Here is a 20,436-nt window from a genome sequence, read left to right as displayed (position 1 = left end):
CCGGGTTGCTGTCAACATGGTGCATCCTGGGAGTGGTAGTTCGGCCCATTTCGACGAACATCCACAGGTGTGTGCAGCATTGATTGGGGAAGGAGCGGACCTTTACCTAATATCTTCAAGGCAGCAGGAGAAAACCGATCAGAAGGATTGCATCGGGTGTTGGGCACTGAAGAAGGCACTTTTCGCCTAAATGCATTTGCCGCCACTTGAACTGACCACAGAGCAATACAGTCTGCTTTACCTGTTCCCCTCTGGGTCCTGCTTCGTTCTTTTTGGGAGGAAGTTTCCGGTCATCATTTCTGTGCTTGCCAAATGCACAGTACAGGAACCCACGCCACGCTCAGGGTCTGGACCAAAACTGGCCCCGCTTCACGGCACTTTGTTTTCTCCAGCAATGGATTTGTCCGGTACCCGCCTCCATTCCGAAGGGCCCCGAGCAGTTGAGGTATTGTACCTCTGGTTGGGCACTATGCTCCCTGCATTTTGGTCCCTGCTCTATGGACTCGATGGCATGGGGGCTGTAGCGTTTATAGAGGGGGCTCAAGAGCAGGCTTGGTGTTCGAAGGACAGCTATTGCCATCATTGGGTCCTGCCTACAGAGCCGCAGCAGATATTCATCTTCACACTCCCCCCATTTACACCGGCCTGGGTTGCTGTCAACATGGTGCATCCTGGAAATGGTAGTTCGGGCCCTTTCGACGTACATCCACAGGTGTGCAGCATTGATTGTGGGAGGAGCGGACCTACGCCTAATATCTTCAAGGCAGCAGGAGAAAACAGATCAGAAGGATTGCATCGGGTGTTGGGCACTGAAGAAGGCACTTTTCGCCAAAATGCATTTGCCGCCACTTGAACTGACCACAGAGCAATAAAGTCTGCTTTACCTGTTCCCCTCTGGGTCCTGCTTCGTTCTTTTTGGGAGGACGTTTCCGGTCATAATTTCTGTGCTTGCCAGATGCACAGTACAGGAACCCACGCCACACTCAGGGTCTGGACCAAAACTGGCCCGCTTCACGGCACTTTGTTTTCTCCAGCTATGGATTTGTCCGGTACCCGCCTCCATTCCGGAGGGCCCGAACAGTTGAGGTATTGTACCTCTGGTTGGGAACTATGCTCCCCGCATTTTGGTCCCTGCTCTATGGACTCGATGGCATGGGGGCTGTGGCGTTTATAGAGGGGGCTCGAGAGCAGGCTTGGTGTTCGAAGGACAGCTATTGCCATCATTGGGTCCTGCCTACAGAGCCGCAGCAGATATTCAACTTCACACATCCCCCCCATTTACACCGGCCCGGGTTGCTGTCAACATGGTGCATCCTGCGAGTGGTAGTTCAGGCCATTTCGACGAACATCCACAGGTGTGCAGCATTGATTGGGGCAGTTGCGGACCTACGCCTAATATCTTCAAGGCAGCAGGAGAAAACCGATCAGAAGGATTGCATCGGGTGTTGGGCACTGAAGAAGGCACTTTTCGCGAAATGCATTTGCCGCCACTTGAACTGACCACAGAGCAATAAAGTCTGCTTTACCTGTTCCCCTCTGGGTCCTGCTTCATTCTTTTTGGGAGGAAGTTTCTGGTCATAATTTCTGTGCTTGCCAGATGGACAGTACAGGAACCCACGCCACGCTCAGGGTCTGGACCAAAACTGGCCCCGCTTCATGGCACTTTGTTTTCTCCAGCTATTGATTTGTCTGGTACCCGCCTCCATTTCGGAGTGCCCCGAGCAGTTGAGGTATTGTACCTCTGGTTGGGCACTATGCTCCCCGCATTTTGGTCCCTGCTCTATGGCCTCGATGGCATCGGGGCTGTGGCGTTTATAGAGGGGGCTCGAGAGCAGGCTTGGTGTTTGACTGACAGCTATTGCCATCATTGGGTCCTGCCTACAGAGCCGCAGCAGATATTCAACTTCATACTCCCCCCCCCATTTACACCGGCCCGGGTTGCTGTCAACATGGTGCATCCTGGGAGTGGTAGTTCGGCCCATTTCGACGAACATCCACAGGTGTGTGCAGCATTGATTGGGGAAGGAGCGGACCTACACCTAATATTTTCAAGGCAGCAGGATAAAACCGATCAGAAGGATTGCATCGGGTGTTGGGCACTGAAGAAGGCACTTTTCGCTTAAATGCATTTGCCGCCACTTGAACTGACCACAGAGCAATACAGTCTGCTTTACCTGTTCCCCTCTGGGTCCTGCTTCGTTCTTTTTGGGAGGAAGTTTCTGGTCATCATTTCTGTGCTTGCCAGATGCACAGTACAGGAACCCACGCCACGCTCAGGGTCTGGACCAAAACTGGCCCCGCTTCACGGCACTTTGTTTTCTCCAGCAATGGATTTGTCCGGTACCCGCCTCCATTCCGGAGGGCCCCGAGCAGTTGAGGTATTGTACCTCTGGTTGGGCACTATGCTCCCCGCATTTTGGTCCCTGCTCTATGGACTCGAAGGCATGGGGGCTGTAGCATTTATAGAGGGGGCTCAAGAGCAGGCTTGGTGTTCGAAGGACAGCTATTGCCATCATTGGGTCCTGCCTACAGAGCCGCAGCATATATTCAACTTCACACTCCCCCCATTTACACCGGCCTGGGTTGCTGTCAACATGGTGCATCCTGGAAATGGTAGTTCGGGCCATTTCGACAAACATCCACAGGTGAGCAGCATTGATTGGGGGAGAAGCGGACCTACGCCTAATATCTTCAAGGCAGCAGGAGAAAACAGATCAGAAGGATTGCATAAGGTGTTGGGCACTGAAGAAGGCACTTTTCGCCAAAATGCATTTGCCGCCACTTGAACTGACCACAGAGCAATAAAGTCTGCTTTACCTGTTCCCCTCTGGGTCCTGCTTCGTTCTTTTTGGGAGGAAGTTTCCGGTCATAGTATCTGTGCTTGCCAGATGCACAGTACAGGAACCCTTGCCACGCTCAGGGTCTGGACCAAAACTGGTCCCGCTTCACGGCACTTTGTTTTCTCCAGCTATGGATTTGTCCGGTACCTGCCTCCATTCCGTAGGGCCCGGAGCAGTTGAGGTATTGTACCTCTGGTTGGGCACTATGCTCCCCGCATTTTGGTTCCTGCTCTATGGACTCGATGGCATGGGGGCTTTGGCGTTTATAGAGGGGGCTCGAGAACAGGCTTGGTGTTCGAAGGACAGCTATTGCCATCATTGGGTCCTGCCTACAGAGCCGCAGCAGATATTCAACTTCATACTCCCCCCCCCCCCATTTACACCGGCCCGGGTTGCTGTCAACATGGTGCATCCTGGGAGTGGTAGTTCGGCCCATTTCGACGAACATCCACAGGTGTGTGCAGCATTGATTGGGGAAGGAGCGGACCTACACCTAATATCTTCAAGGCAGCAGGAGAAAACCGATCAGAAGGATTGCATCGGGTGTTGGGCACTGAAGAAGGCACTTTTCGCCTAAATGCATTTGCCGCCACTTGAACTGACCACAGAGCAATAAAGTCTGCTTTACCTGTTCCCCTCTGGGTCCTGCTTTGTTCGTTTTGGGAGGAAGTTTCCGGTCATAATTTCTGTGCTTGCCAGATGCACAGTACAGGAACCCACGCCACCCTCAGGGTCTGGACCAAAACTGGCCCGCTTCACTGCACTTTGTTTTCTCCAGCTATGGATTTGTCCGGTACCCACCTCCATTCCGGAGGGCCCGAGCAGTTGAGGTATTGTACCTCTGGTTGGGCACTATGCTCCCCGCATTTTGGTCCCTGCTCTATGGACTCGATGGCATGGGGCTGTGGCGTTTATAGAGGGGGCTCGAGAGCAGGCTTGGTGTTCGAAGGACAGCTATTGCCATCATTGGGTCCTGCCTACAGAGCCGCAGCAGATATTCAACTTCACGCTCCCCCCATTTACACCGGCCCGGGTTGCTGTCAACATGGTGCATCTTGGGAGTGGTAGTTCGGGCCATTTCGACGAACATCCACAGGTGTGCAGCATTGATTGGGGGAGGAGCGGACCTACGCCTAATATCTTCAAGGCAGCAGGAGAAAACAGATCAGAAGGATTGCATCGGGTGTTGGGCACTGAAGAAGGCACTTTTTGCCAAAATGCTTTTGCCGCCACTTGAACTGACCACAGGGCAATAAAGTCTGCTTTACCTGTTCCCCTCTGGGTCCTGCTTTGTTCTTTTTGGGAGGAAGTTTCCGGTCATAATTTCTGTGCTTGCCAGATGCACAATACAGGAACCCACGCCACGCTCAGGGTCTGGACCAAAACTGGCCCGCTTCACGGCACTTTGTTTTCTCCAGCTATGGATTCGTCCGGTACCCGCCTCCGTTCCGGAGGGCCCTGAGCAGTTGAGGTATTGTACCTCTTGTTGGGCACTATGCTCCCCGCATTTTGGTCCCTACTCTATGGACTCGATGGAATGGGGGCTGTGGCGTTTATAGAGGGGGCTCGAGAGCAGGCTTGGTGTTCAAAGGACAGCTATTGCCATCATTGGGTCCTGCATACAGAGCCGCAGCAAATATTCAACTTCACACTCCCCCCATTTACACCACCCCGGGTTGCTTTCAACATGGTGCATCCTGGGAGTGGTAGTTCGGGCCCTTTCGACGTACATCCACAGGTGTGCAGCATTGATTGTGGGAGGAGCGGACCTACGCCTAATATCTTCAAGGCAGCGGGAGAAAACAGATCAGAAGGATTGCATCGGGTGTTGGGCACTGAAGAAGGCACTTTTCGCCAAAATGCATTTGCCGCCACTTGAACTGACCACAGAGCAATAAAGTCTGCTTTACCTGTTCCCCTCTGGGTTCTGCTTCATTCTTTTTGGAAGGAATTTTCCGGTCATAATTTCTGTGCTTGCCAAATACACAGTACAGGAACCCACGCCACGCTCAGGGTCTGAACCAAAACTGGCCCCGCTTCACGACACTTTTTTTCTCCAGCTATGGATTTGTCCGGTACCCGCCTCCATTCCGGAGGGCCCCAAGCAGTTGAGGTATTGTACCTCTGGTTGGGCACTATGCTCCCCGAATTTTGGTCCCTGCTCTATGGACTCGATGGCATGGGGGCTGTGGCGTTTATAGAAGGGGCTCGAGAGCAGGCTTGGTGTTCGAAGGACAGCTATTGCCATCATTGGGTCCTGCCTACAGAGCCGCAGCAGGTATTTAACTTCACACTCCCCCCATTTATACCGGCCCGGGTTGCTGTCAACATGGTGCATCCTGGGAGTGGTAGTTCGGGCCATTTTGACGAACATCCACAGGTGTGCAGCATTGATTGGGGGAGGAGCGGACTTACGCCTAATATCTTCAAGGCAGCAGGAGAAAACAGATCTGAAGGATTGCATCGGGTGTTGGGCACTGAAGAAGGCACTTTTCGCCGAAATGCATTTGCCGCCACTTGAACTGACCACAGAGCAATAAAGTCTGCTTTACCTGTTCCCCTCTGGGTCCTGCTTCGTTCTTTTTGGGAGGAAGTTTCCGGTCATAATGTCTGTGCTTGCCAGATGCACAGGACAGGAACCCACGCCACACTCAGGGTCTGGACCAAAACTGTCCCGCTTCATGGCACTTTGTTTTCTCCAGCTATGGATTTGTCCGGTACCCGCCTCCATTCCGGAGGTCCCGAGCAGTGGAGGTATTGTACCTCTGGTTGGGCACTATGCTCCCCGCATTTTGGTCCCTGCTCTATGGACTCGATGGCATGGGGGCTGTGGCGTTTATAGAGGGGGCTCGAGAGCAGGCTTGGTGTTCGAAGGACAGCTATTGCCATCATCGGGTCCTGCCTACAGAGCCGCAGCAGATATTCAACTTCACACTCCCCCCATTTACACCAGCCCGGGTTACTGTCAACATGGTGCATCCTGGGAGTAGTAGTTCGTGCCATTTCGACGAACATCCACAGGTGTGGAGCATTGATTGGGGGAGGAGCGGACTTACTCCTAATATCTTCAAGGCAGCAGGAGAAAACCGATCAGAAGGATTGCATCGGGTGTTGGGCACTGAAGAAGGCACTTTTCGCCGAAATGCATTTGCTGCCACTTGAACTGACCACAGAGCAATAAAGTCTGCCTTACCTGTTCCCCTCTGGGTCCTGCTTCATTCTTTTTGGGAGGAAGTTTCTGGTCATAATTTCTGTGCTTGCCAGATGCACAGTACAGGAACCCACGCCACGCTCAGGGTCTGGACCAAAACTGGCCCCGCTTCATGGCACTTTGTTTTCTCCAGCTATTGATTTGTCTGGTACCCGCCTCCATTTCGGAGTGCCCCGAGCAGTTGAGGTATTGTACCTCTGGTTGGGCACTATGCTCCCCGCATTTTGGTCCCTGCTCTATGGCCTCGATGGCATCGGGGCTGTGGCGTTTATAGAGGGGGCTCGAGAGCAGGCTTGGTGTTTGAATGACAGCTATTGCCATCATTGGGTCCTGCCTACAGAGCCGCAGCAGATATTCAACTTTATACTCCCCCCCCCCCCCATTTACACCGGCCCGGGTTGCTGTCAACATGGTGCATCCTGGGAGTGGTAGTTCGGCCCATTTCGACGAACATCCACAGGTGTGTGCAGCATTGATTGGGGAAGGAGCGGACCTACACCTAATATCTTCAAGGCAGCAGGAGAAAACCGATCAGAAGGATTGCATCGGGTGTTGGGCACTGAAGAAGGCACTTTTCGCCTAAATGCATTTGCCGCCACTTGAACTGACCACAGAGCAATAAAGTCTGCTTTACCTGTTCCCCTCTGGGTCCTGCTTCGTTCTTTTTGGAAGGAAGTTTCCGGTCATAATTTCTGTGCTTGCCAGATACACAGTACAGGAACCCACGCCACGCTCAGGGTCTGGACCAAAACTGGCCCCGCTTCACGGCACTTTGTTTTCTCCAGCTATGGATTTGTCCGGTACCCGCCTCCATTCGGGAGGGCCCGAGCAGTTGAGGTATTGTACCTCTGGTTGGGCACTATGCTCCCCGCATTTTGGTCCCTGCTCTATGGACTCGATGGCATGGTTGCTGTGGCATTTATAGAGGGGGCTCGAGAGCAGGCTTGGTGTTCAAAGGACAGCTATTGCCATCATTGGGTCCTGCCTACAGAGCCGCAGCAAATATTCAACTTCACACTCCCCCCATTTACACCACCCCGGGTTGCTGTCAACATGGTGCATCCTGGGAGTGGTAGTTTGGGCCCTTTCGACGTACATCCACAGGTGTGCAGCATTGATCGTGGGAGGAGTGGACCTACGCCTAATATCTTCAAGGCAGCAGGAGAAAACAGATCAGAAGGGTTGCATCGGGTGTTGGGCACTGAAGAAGCCACTTTTCGCCGAAATGCATTTGCCACCACTTGAACTGACCACAGAGCAATAAAGTCTGCTTTACCTGTTCCCCTCTGGGTCCTGCTTCGTTCTTTTTGGGAGGAAGTTTCCGGTCATAATTTCTGTGCTTGCCAGATGCACAGTACAGGAACCCACGCCACGCTCAGGGTCTGGACCAAAACTGGCCCCACTTCACGGCACTTTGTTTTCTCCAGCTATGGATTTGTCCGGTACCCGCCTCCATTCCGGAGGGCTTAGAGCAGTTGAGGTATTGTACCTCTGGTTGGGCACTATGCTCCCTGCATTTTGGTCCCTGCTCAATGGACTCGATGGGATGGGGGCTGTGATGTTTATAGAGGGGGCTCGAGAGCAGGCTTGGTGTTCGAAGGACAGCTATTGCCATCATTGGGTCCTGCCTACAGAGCCGCAGCAGATATTCAACTTCACACTCCCCCCATTTACACCAGCCCGGGTTACTGTCAACATGGTGCATCCTGGGAGTAGTAGTTTGTGCCATTTCGACGAACATCCACAGGTGTGGAGCATTGATTGGGGGAGGAGCGGACTTACTCCTAATATCTTCAAGGCAGCAGGAGAAAACCGATCAGAAGGATTGCATCGGGTGTTGGGCACTGAAGAAGGCACTTTTCGCCTAAATGCATTTGCCGCCACTTGAACTGACCACAGAGCAATACAGTCTGCCTTACCTGTTCCCCTCTGGGTCCTGCTTCGTTCTTTTTGGGAGGAAGTTTCCGGTCATCATTTCTGTGCTTGCCAGATGCACAGTACAGGAACCCACGCCACGCTCAGGGTCTGGACCAAAACTGGCCCTGCTTCACGGCACTTTGTTTTCTCCAGCAATGGATTTGTCCGGTACCCGCCTCCATTCCGGAGGGCCCCGAGCAGTTGAGGTATTGTACCTCTGGTTGGGCACTATGCTCCCCGCATTTTGGTCCCTGCTGTATGGAACTCGATGGCATGGGGGCTGTAGCTTTTATAGAGGGGGCTCAAGAGCAGGCTTGGTGTTCGAAGGACAGCTATTGCCATCATTGGGTCCTGCCTACAGAGCCGCAGCATATATTCAACTTCACACTCCCCCCATTTACACCGGCCTGGGTTGCTGTCAACATGGTGCATCCTGGAAATGGTAGTTCGGGCCATTTCGACGAACATCCACAGGTGAGCAGCATTGATTGGGGGAGAAGCGGACCTACGCCTAATATCTTCAAGGCAGCAGGAGAAAACAGATCAGAAGGATTGCATAAGGTGTTGGGCACTGAAGAAGGCACTTTTCGCCAAAATGCATTTGCCGCCACTTGAACTGACCACAGAGCAATAAAGTCTGCTTTACCTGTTCCCCTCTGGGTCCTGCTTCGTTCTTTTTGGGAGGAAGTTTCCGGTCATAGTATCTGTGCTTGCCAGATGCACAGTACAGGAACCCTCGCCACGCTCAGGGTCTGGACCAAAACTGGTCCCGCTTCACGGCACTTTGTTTTCTCCAGCTATGGATTTGTCCGGTACCTGCCTCCATTCCGTAGGGCCCGGAGCAGTTGAGGTATTGTACCTCTGGTTGGGCACTATGCTCCCCGCATTTTGGTCCCTGCTCTATGGACTCGATGGCATGGGGGCTTTGGCGTTTATAGAGGGGGCTCGAGAACAGGCTTGGTGTTCGAAGGAAAGCTATTGCCATCATTGGGTCCTGCCTACAGAGCCGCAGCAGATATTCAACTTCACGCTCCCCCCATTTACACCGGCCCGGGTTGCTGTCAACATGGTGCATCTTGGGAGTGGTAGTTCGGGCCATTTCGACGAACATCCACAGGTGTGCAGCATTGATTGGGGGAGGAGCGGACCTACGCCTAATATCTTCAAGGCAGCAGGAGAAAACAGATCAGAAGGATTGCATCGGGTGTTGGGCACTGAAGAAGGCACTTTTTGCCAAAATGCTTTTGCCGCCACTTGAACTGACCACAGGGCAATAAAGTCTGCTTTACCTGTTCCCCTCTGGGTCCTGCTTTGTTCTTTTTGGGAGGAAGTTTCCGGTCATAATTTCTGTGCTTGCCAGATGCACAATACAGGAACCCACGCCACGCTCAGGGTCTGGACCAAAACTGGCCCCGCTTCACGGCACTTTGTTTTCTCCAGCTATGGATTCGTCCGGTACCCGCCTCCGTTCCGGAGGGCCCTGAGCAGTTGAGGTATTGTACCTCTTGTTGGGCACTATGCTCCCCGCATTTTGGTCCCTGCTCTATGGACTCGATGCTATGGGGGCTGTGGCGTTTATAGAGGGGGCTCGAGAGCAGGCTTGGTGTTCAAAGGACAGCTATTGCCATCATTGGGTCCTGCCGACAGAGCCGCAGCAAATATTCAACTTCACACTCCCCCCATTTACACCACCCCGGGTTGCTGTCAACATGGTGCATCCTGGGAGTGGTAGTTCGGGCCCTTTCGACGTACATCCACAGGTGTGCAGCATTGATTGTGGGAGGAGCGGACCTACGCCTAATATATTCAAGGCAGCAGGAGAAAACAGATCAGAAGGATTGCATCGGGTGTTGGGCACTGAAGAAGGCACTTTTTGCCAAAATGCATTTGCCGCCACTTGAACTGACCACAGAGCAATAAAGTCTGCTTTACCTGTTCCCCTCTGGGTTCTGCTTCATTCTTTTTGGAAGGAATTTTCCGGTCATAATTTCTGTGCTTGCCTAATACACAGTACAGGAAACCACGCCACGCTCAGGGTCTGAACCAAAACTGGCCCCGCTTCACGACACTTTTTTTCTCCAGCTATGGATTTGTCCGGTACCCGCCTCCATTCCGGAGGGCCCCAAGCAGTTGAGGTATTGTACCTCTGGTTGGGCACTATGCTCCCCGAATTTTGGTCCCTGCTCTATGGACTCGATGGCATGGGGGCTGTGGAGTTTATAGAAGGTGCTCTAGAGCAGGCTTGGTGTTCGAAGGACAGCTATTGCCATCATTGGGTCCTGCCTACAGAGCCGCAGCAGGTATTCAACTTCACACTCCCCCCATTTATACCGGCCCGGGTTGCTGTCAACATGGTGCATCCTGGGAGTGGTAGTTCGGGCCATTTTGACGAACACCCACAGGTGTGCAGCATTGATTGGGGGAGGAGCGGACTTACGCCTAATATCTTCAAGGCAGCAGGAGAAAACAGATCTGAAGGATTGCATCGGGTGTTGGGCACTGAAGAAGGCACTTTTCGCCGAAATGCATTTGCCGCCACTTGAACTGACCACAGAGCAATAAAGTCTGCTTTACCTGTTCCCCTCTGGGTCCTGCTTCATTCTTTTTGGGAGGACGTTTCCGGTCATAATTTCTGTGCTTGCCAGATGCACAGTACAGGAACCCACGCCACACTCAGGGTCTGGACCAAAACTGGCCCGCTTCACGGCACTTTGTTTTCTCCAGCTATGGATTTGTCCGGTACCCGCCTCCATTCCGGAGGGCCCGAACAGTTGAGGTATTGTACCTCTGGTTGGGCACTATGCTCCCCGCATTTTGGTCCCTGCTCTATGGACTCGATGGCATGGGGGCTGTGGCGTTTATAGAGGGGGCTCGAGAGCAGGCTTGGTGTTCGAAGGACAGCTATTGCCATCATTGGGTCCTGCCTACAGAGCCGCAGCAGATATTCAACTACACACTCCCCCCCCATTTACACCGGCCCGGGTTGCTGTCAACATGGTGCATCCTGCGAGTGGTAGTTCAGGCCATTTCGACGAACATCCACAGGTGTGCAGCATTGATTGGGGGAGGAGCGGACCTACGCCTAATATCTTCAAGGCAGCAGGAGAAAAAAGATCAGATGGATTGCATCGGGTGTTGGGCACTGAAGAAGGCACTTTTCGCCGAAATGCATTTGCCGCCACTTGAACTGACCACAGAGCGATAAAGTCTGCTTTATCAGTTCCCCTCTGGATCCTGCTTCGTTCTTTTTGGGAGGAAGTTTCCGGTCATAATTTCTGTGCTTGCCAGATGCACAGTACAGGAACCCATGCCACGCTCAGGGTCTGGACCAAAACTGGCCCCGCTTCACGGCACTTTGTTATCTCCAGCTATGGATTTATCCTAGACCCACCTCCATTCCGGAGGGCCCCGAGCAGTTGAGGTATTGTACCTCTGGTTGGGCACTATGCTCCCCGCATTTTGGTCCCTGCTCTATGGACTCGGCATGGGGGCTGTGGCGTTTATAGAGGGGGCTCGAGAGCAGGCTTGGTGTTCGAAGGACAACTATTGCCATCATTGGGTCCTGCCTACTGAGCCGCAGCAGATATTCGAATTCACACTCCCCCCATTTACACCGGCCCGGGTTGCTGTCAACATGGTGCATCCTGGGAGTGGTAGTTCGGGCCATTTTGACGAACATCCACAGATGTGCAGCATTGATTGGGGGAGGAGCGGACCTACGCCTAATATCTTCAAGCCAGCAGGAGAAAACAGATCCGAAGGATTGCATCAGGTGTTGGGCACTGAAGAAGGCACTTTTCGCCGAAATGCATTTGCGGCCACTTGAACTGACCACAGAGCAATAAAGTCTGCTTTACCTGTTCCCCTCTGGGTCCTGCTTCGTTCTTTTTGGGAGGAAGTTTCCGGTCATAATGTCTGTGCTTGCCAGATGCACAGTACAGGAACCCACGCCACACTCAGGGTCTGGACCAAAACTGTCCCGCTTCACGGCACTTTGTTTTCTCCAGCTATGGATTTGTCTGGTACCCGCCTCCATTCCGGAGGGCCCGAGCGGTTGAGGTATTGTACCTCTGGTTGGGCACTATGCTCCCCGCATTTTGGTCCCTGCTCTATGGACTCGATGGCATGGGGGCTGTGGCGTTTATAGAGGGGGCTCGAGAGCAGGCTTGGTGTTCGAAGGACAGCTATTGCCATCATTGGGTCCTGCCTACAGAGCCGCAGCAGATATTCAACTTCACACTCCCCCCATTTACACCAGCCCGGGTTACTGTCAACATGGTGCATCCTGCGAGTAGTAGTTCATGCCATTTCGACGAACATCCACAGGTGTGGAGCATTGATTGGGGGAGGAGTGGACTTACTCCTAATATCTTCAAGGCAGCAGGAGAAAACCGATCAGAAGGATTGCATCGGGTGTTGGGCACTGAAGAAGGCACTTTTCGCCGAAATGCATTTGCCGCCACTTGAACTGACCACAGAGCAATAAAGTCTGCCTTACCTGTTCCCCTCTGGGTCCTGCTTCATTCTTTTTGGGAGGAAGTTTCTGGTCATAATTTCTGTGCTTGCCAGATGCACAGTACAGGAACCCACGCCACGCTCAGGGTCTGGACCAAAACTGGCCCCGCTTCATGGCACTTTGTTTTCTCCAGCTATTGATTTGTCTGGTACCCGCCTCCATTTCGGAGTGCCCCGAGCAGTTGAGGTATTGTACCTCTAGTTGGGCACTATGCTCCCCGCATTTTGGTCCCTGCTCTATGGCCTCGATGGCATCGGGGCTGTGGCGTTTATAGAGGGAGCTCGAGAGCAGGCTTGGTGTTTGAATGACAGCTATTGCCATCATTGGGTCCTGCCTACAGAGCCGCAGCAGATATTCAACTTCATACTCCCCCCCCCATTTACACCGGCCCGGGTTGCTGTCAACATGGTGCATCCTGGGAGTGGTAGTTCGGCCCATTTTGACGAACATCCACAGGTGTGTGCAGCATTGATTGGGGAAGGAGCGGACCTACACCTAATATCTTCAAGGCAGCAGGAGAAAACCGATCAGAAGGATTGCATCGGGTGTTGGGCACTGAAGAAGGCACTTTTCGCCTAAATGCATTTGCCGCCACTTGAACTGACCACAGAGCAATACAGTCTGCTTTACCTGTTCCCCTCTGGGTCCTGCTTCGTTCTTTTTGGGAGGAAGTTTCCGGTCATCATTTCTGGCCTTGCCAGATGCACAGTACAGGAACCCACGCCACGCTCAGGGTCTGGACCAAAACTGGCCCCGCTTCACGGCACTTTGTTTTCTCCAGCAATGGATTTGTCCGGTACCCGCCTCCATTCCGGAGGGCCCCGAGCAGTTGAGGTATTGTACCTCTGGTTGGGCACTGTGCTCCCCGCATTTTGGTCCCTGCTCTATGGACTCGATGGCATGGGGGCTGTAGCGTTTATAGAGGGGGCTCAAGAGCAGGCTTGGTGTTCGAAGGACAGCTATTGCCATCATTGGGTCCTGCCTACAGAGCCGCAGCAGATATTCAACTTCACACTCCCCCCATTTACACCGGCCTGGGTTGCTGTCAACATGGTGCATCCTGGAAATGGTAGTTCGGGCCATTTTGACGAACATCCACAGGTGAGCAGCATTGATTGGAGGAGAAGCGGACCTACGCCTAATATCTTCAAGGCAGCAGGAGAAAACAGATCAGAAGGATTGCATAAGGTGTTGGGCACTGAAGAAGGCACTTTTCGCCAAAATGCATTTGCCGCCACTTGAACTGACCACAGAGCAAAAAAGTCTGCTTTACCTGTTCCCCTCTGGGTCCTGCTTCGTTCTTTTTGGGAGGAAGTTTCCGGTCATAGTATCTGTGCTTGCCAGATGCACAGTACAGGAACCCTCGCCACGCTCAGGGTCTGGACCAAAACTGGTCCCGCTTCACGGCACTTTGTTTTCTCCAGCTATGGATTTGTCCGGTACCTGCCTCCATTCCGTAGGGCCCCGAGCAGTTGAGGTATTGTACCTCTGGTTGGGCACTATGCTCCCCGCATTTTGGTCCCTGCTCTATGGACTCGATGGCATGGGGGCTGTGGCGTTTATAGAGGGGGCTCGAGAACAGGCTTGGTGTTCGAAGGACAGCTATTGCCATCATTGGGTCCTGCCTACAGAGCCGCAGCAGATATTCAACTTCACACTCCCCCCATTTACACCGGCCCGGGTTGCTGTCAACATGGTGCATCTTGGGAGTGGTAGGTCGGGCCATTTCGAAGAACATCCACAGGTGTGCAGCATTGATTGGGGGAGGAGCGGACCTACGCCTAATATCTTCAAGGCAGCAGGAGAAAACAGATCAGAAGGATTGCATCGGGTGTTGGGCACTGAAGAAGGCACTTTTCGCCAAAATGCATTTGCCGCCACTTGAACTGACCACAGAGCAATAAAGTCTGCTTTACCTGTTCCCCTCTGGGTTCTGCTTCATTCTTTTTGGAAGGAATTTTCCGGTCATAATTTCTGTGCTTGCCAAATACACAGTACAGGAACCCACGCCACGCTCAGGGTGTGAACCAAAACTGGCCCCGCTTCACGACACTTTTTTTCTCCAGCTATGGATTTGTCCGGTACCCGCCTCCATTCCGGAGGGCCTCGAGCAGTTGAGGTATTGTACCTCTGGTTGGGCACTATGCTCCCCGCATTTTGGTCCCTGCTCTATGGACTCGATGGCATGGGGGCTGTGGCGTTTATAGAGGGGGCTCGAGAGCAGGCTTGGTGTTCGAAGGACAGCTATATCCATCATTGGGTCCTGCCTACAGAGCCGCAGCAGATATTCAACTACACACTCCCCCCCCATTTACACCGGCCCGGGTTGCTGTCAACATGGTGCATCCTGCGAGTGGTAGTTCAGGCCATTTCGACGAACATCCACAGGTGTGCAGCATTGATTGGGGGAGGAGCGGACCTACGCCTAATATCTTCAAGGCAGCAGGAGAAAAAAGATCAGAAGGATTGCATCGGGTGTTGGGCACTGAAGAAGGCACTTTTCGCCGAAATGCATTTGCCGCCACTTGAACTGACCACAGAGCGATAAAGTCTGCTTTATCAGTTCCCCTCTGGATCCTGCTTCGTTCTTTTTGGGAGGAAGTTTCCGGTCATAATTTCTGTGCTTGCCAGATGCACAGTACAGGAACCCATGCCACGCTCAGGGTCTGGACCAAAACTGGCCCCGCTTCACGGCACTTTGTTATCTCCAGCTATGGATTTATCCTAGACCCACCTCCATTCCGGAGGGCCCCGAGCAATTGAGGTATTGTACCTCTGGTTGGGCACTATGCTCCCTGCATTTTGGTCCCTGCTCTATGGACTCGGCATGGGGGCTGTGGCGTTTATAGAGGGGGCTCGAGAGCAGGCTTGGTGTTCGAAGGACAGCTATTGCCATCATTGGGTCCTGCCTACAGAGCCGCAGCAGGTATTCAACTTCACGCTCCCCCCATTTATACTGGCCCGGGTTGCTGTCAACATGGTGCATCCTGGGAGTGGTAGTTCGGGCCATTTTGACGAACATCCAGAGGTGTGCAGCATTGATTGGGGGAGGAGCGGACATACGCCTAATATCTTCAAGGCAGCAGGAGAAAACAGATCTGAAGGATTGCATCGGGTGTTGAGCACTGAAGAAGGCACTTTTTGCCAAAATGCATTTGCCGCCACTTGAACTGACCACAGAGCAATAAAGTCTGCTTTACCTGTACCCCTCTGGGTCCTGCTTCGTTCTTTTTGGGAGGAAGTTTCTGGTCATAATTTCTGTGCTTGCCAGATGCACAGTACAGGAACCCATGCCACACTCAGGGTCTGTACCAAAACTGTCCCGCTTCACGGCACTTTGTTTTCTCCAGCTATGGATTTGTCCGGTACCCGCCTCCATTCCGGAGGGCCCGAGCAGTTGAGGTATTGTACCTCTGGTTGGGCACTATGCTCCCCGCATTTTGGTCCCTGCTCTATGGACTCGATGGCATGGGGGCTGTGGCGTTTATAGAGGGGGCTCGCGAGCAGGCTTTGTGTTTGAAGGACAGCTATTGCCATCATTGGGTCCTGCCTACAGAGCCGCAGCAGATATTCAACTTCAAACTCCCCCCCCATTTACACCGGCTCGGGTTGCTGTCAACATGGTGCATCCTGCGAGTGGTAGTTCAGGCCATTTCGAAGAACATCCACAGGTGTGCAGCATTCATTGGGGGAGGAGCGGCCCTACGCCTAATATCTTCAAGGCAGCAGGAGAAAACAGATCAGAAGGATTGCATCGGGTGTTGGGCACTGAAGAAGGCACTTTTCGCCGAAATGCATTTGCCGCCACTTGAACTGACCACAGAGCAATAAAGTCTGCTTTACCTGTTCCCCTCTGGGTCCTGCTTCGTTCTTTTTGGGAGGAAGTTTCCAGTCATAATTTCTGTGCTTGCCAGATGCACAGTACAGGAACCCACGCCACGCTCAGGGTCTGGATCAAAACTGGCCCCGCTTCACGGCACTTTGTTTTCTCCAGCTATGGATTTGTCCGGTACCCGCCTCCATTCCGGAGGGCTGTGAGTAGTTGAGGTATTGTACCTCTGGTTGGGCACTATGCTCCCAGCATTTTGGTCCCTGCTCTATGGACTCGATGGGATGGGGGCTGTGATGTTTGAAGAGGGGGCTCGAGAGCAGGCTTGGTGTTCGAAGGACAGCTATTGCCATCATTGGGTCCTGCCTACAGAGCCGCAGAAGATATTCAACTTCACACTCCCCCCATTTACACCGGCCCGGGTTGCTGTCAACATGGTGCATCCTGCGAGTGGTAGTTCAGGCCATTTCGAAGAACAACCACAGGTGTGCAGCATTCATTGGGGGAGGAGCGGCCCTACGCCTAATATCTTCAAGGCAGCAGGAGAAAACAGATCAGAAGGATTGCATCGGGTGTTGGGCACTGAAGAAGGCACTTTTCGCCGAAATGCATTTGCCGCCACTTGAACTGACCACAGAGCAATAAAGTCTGCTTTACCTGTTCCCCTCTGGGTCCTGCTTCGTTCTTTAAGAGAGGAAGTTTCCGGTCATAATTTCTGTGCTTGCCAGATGCACAGTACAGGAACCCACAACACGCTCAGGGTCTGGACCAAAACTGGCCACGCTTCATGGCACTTTGTTTTTTCCAGCTATTGATTTGTCCGGTACCCGCCTCCATTTCGGAGGGCCCCGAGCAGTTGAGGTATTGTACCTCTGGTTTGGCACTATGCTCCCCGCATTTTGGTCCCTGCTCTATGGACTCGATGGCATGGGGGCTGTGGCGTTTATAGAGGGGGCTCGAGAGCAGGCTTGGTGTTCGAAGGACAGCTATTGCCATCATTGGATCCTGCCTACAGAGCCGCAGCAGATATTCAACTTCACACTCCCCCCATTTACACCAGCCTGGGTTGCTGTCAACATGGTGCATCCTGGGAGTAGTAGTTCGGGACATTTCGACGAACATCCACAGGTGTGCAGCATTGATTGGGGGAGGAGCGGACCTACGCCTAATATCTTCAAGGCAGCAGGAGAAACCCGATCAGAAGGATTGCATCGGGTGTTGGGCACTGAAGAAGGCACTTTTCGCCGAAATGCATTGGCCGCCACTTGAACTGACCACAGAGCAATAAAGTCTGCTTTACCAGTTCCCCTCTGGGTCCTGCTTCATTCTTTTTGGGAGGAAGTTTCTGGTCATAATTTCTGTGCTTGCCAGATGCACAGTACAGGAACCCACGCCACGCTCAGGGTCTGGACCAAAACTGGCCCCGCTTCATGGCACTTTGTTTTCTCCAGCTATTGATTTTTCTGGTACCCGCCTCCATTTCGGAGTGCGCCAAGCAGTTGAGGTATTGTACCTCTGGTTGGGCACTATGCTCCCCGCATTTTGGTCCCTGCTCTATGGACTCGATGGCATGGGGGCTGTGGCGTTTATAGAGGGGGCTCGAGAGCAGGCTTGGTGTTTGAATGACAGCTATTGCCATCATTGGGTCCTGCCTACAGAGCCGCAGCAGATATTCAACTTCATACTCCCCCCCCCCCCCCCCCCCCCCCCCCATTTACACCGGCCCTGGTTGCTGTCAACATGGTGCATCCTGCGAGTGGTAGTTCAGGCCATTTCGACGAACATCCACAGGTGTGCAGCATTGATTGTGGGAGGAGCGGACCTACGCCTAATATCTTCAAGGCAGCAGGAGAAAAAAGATCAGAAGGATTGCATCGGGTGTTGGGCACTGAAGAAGGCACTTTTCGCCGAAATGCATTTGCCGCCACCTGAACTGACCACAGAGCGATAAAGTCTGCTTTATCTGTTCCCCTCTGGATCCTGCTTCGTTCTTTTTGGGAGGAAGTTTCCGGTCATAATTTCTTTGCTTGCCAGATGCACAGTACAGGAACCCATGCCACGCTCATGGTCTGGACCAAAACTGGCCCCGCTTCACGGCACTTTGTTATCTCCAGCTATGGATTTATCCGCTACCCACCTCCATTCCGGAGGGCCCCGAGCAGTTGAGGTATTGTACCTCTGGTTGGGCACTATGCTCCCCGCATTTTGGTCCCTGCTCTATGGACTCGATGGGATGGGGGCTGTGATGTTTATAGAGGGGGCTCGAGAGCAGGCTTGGTGTTCGAAGGACAGCTATTGCCATCATTGGGTCCTGCCTACAGAGCCGCAGCAGATATTCAACTTCACACTCCCCCCATTTACACCGGCCCGGGTTGCTGTCAACATGGTGCATCCTGGGAGTGGTAGTTAGGGACATTTCGAAGAACATCCACAGGTGTGTAGCATTCATTGGGGGAGGAGCGGCCCTACGCCTAATATCTTCAAGGCAGCTGGAGAAAACAGATCAGAAGGATTGCATCGGGTGTTGGGCACTGAAGAAGGCACTTTTCGCCGAAATGCATTTGCCGCCACTTGAACTGACCACAGAGCAATAAAGTCTGCTTTACCTGTTCCCCTCTGGGTCCTGCTTCATTCTTTTTGGGAGGAAGTTTCCGGTCATAATTTCTGTGCTTGCCAGATGCACAGTACAGGAACCCACGCCACGCTCAGGGTCTGGACCAAAACTGGCCACGCTTCACGGCACTTTGTTTTCTCCAGCTATTGATTTGTCCGGTACCCGCCTCCATTTCGGAGGGCCCCGAGCAGTTGAGGTATTGTACCTCTGGTTGGGCACTATGCTCCCCGCATTTTGGTCCCTGCTCTATGGACTCGATGGCATGGTTGCTGTGGCGTTTATAGAGGGGGCTCGAGAGCAGGCTTGGTGTTCAAAGGACAGCTATTGCCATCATTGGGTCCTGCCTACAGAGCCGCAGCAAATATTCAACTTCACACTCCCCCCATTTACACCACCCCGGGTTGCTGTCAACATGGTGCATCCTGGGAGTGGAAGTTCGGGCCCTTTCGACGTACATCCACAGGTGTGCAGCATTGATTGTGGGAGGAGCGAACCTACGCCTAATATCTTCAAGGCAGCAGGAGAAAACAGATCAGAAGGATTGCATCGGGTGTTGGGCACTGAAGAAGGCACTTTTCGCCGAAATGCATTTGCCGCCACTTGAACTGACCACAGAGCAATAAAGTCTGATTTACCTGTTCCCCTCTGGGTCCTGCTTCGTTCTTTTTGGGAGGAAGTTTCCGGTCATAATTTCTGTGCTTGCCAGATGCACAGTACAGGAACCCACGCCACATTCAGAGTCTGGACCAAAACTGGCCCGCTTCACGGCACTTTGTTTTCTCCAGCTATGGATTTGTCCGGTACCCGCCTCCATTCCGGAGGGCCCAGAGCAGTTGAGGTATTGTACCTCTGGTTGGGCACTATGCTCCCCGCATTTTGGTCCCTGCTCTATGGACTCGATGGCATGGGGGCTGTGGCGTTTATAGAGGGGGCTCGAGAGCAGGCTTGGTGTTCGAAGGACAGCTATTGCCATCATTGGGTCCTGCCTACAGAGCCGCAGCAGATATTCAACTTCACACTCCCCCCCCCCATTTACACCGGCCCGTGTTGCTGTCAACATGGTGCATCCTGCGAGTGGTAGTTCAGGCCTTTTCGAAGAACATCCACAGGTGTGCAGCATTCATTGGCGGAGGAGCTGCCCTACGCCTAATATTTTCAAGGCAGCAATAGAAAACAGATCAGAAGGACTGCATCGGGTGTTGGGCACTGAAGAAGGCACTTTTCGCCTAAATGCATTTGCCGCCACTTGAACTGACCACAGAGCAATAAAGTCTGCTTTACCTGTTCCCCTCTGGGTCCTGCTTCGTTCTTTTTGGGAGGAAGTTTCCAGTCATAATTTCTGTGCTTGCCAGATGCACAGTACAGGAACCCACGCCACGCTCAGAGTCTGGACCAAAACTGGCCCCGCTTCACGGCACTTTGTTTTCTCCAGCTATGGATTTGTCCGGTACCCGCCTCCATTCCGGAGGGCTGTGAGTAGTTGAGGTATTGTACCTCTGGTTGGGCACT

Source organism: Lissotriton helveticus, chromosome 8 (assembly GCF_964261635.1).
Source record: "Lissotriton helveticus chromosome 8, aLisHel1.1, whole genome shotgun sequence".
NCBI lineage: Eukaryota > Metazoa > Chordata > Amphibia > Caudata > Salamandridae > Lissotriton > Lissotriton helveticus.
The sequence above is the reverse complement of the archived record's forward strand: the minus strand, read 5'-3'. Positions refer to the sequence as shown.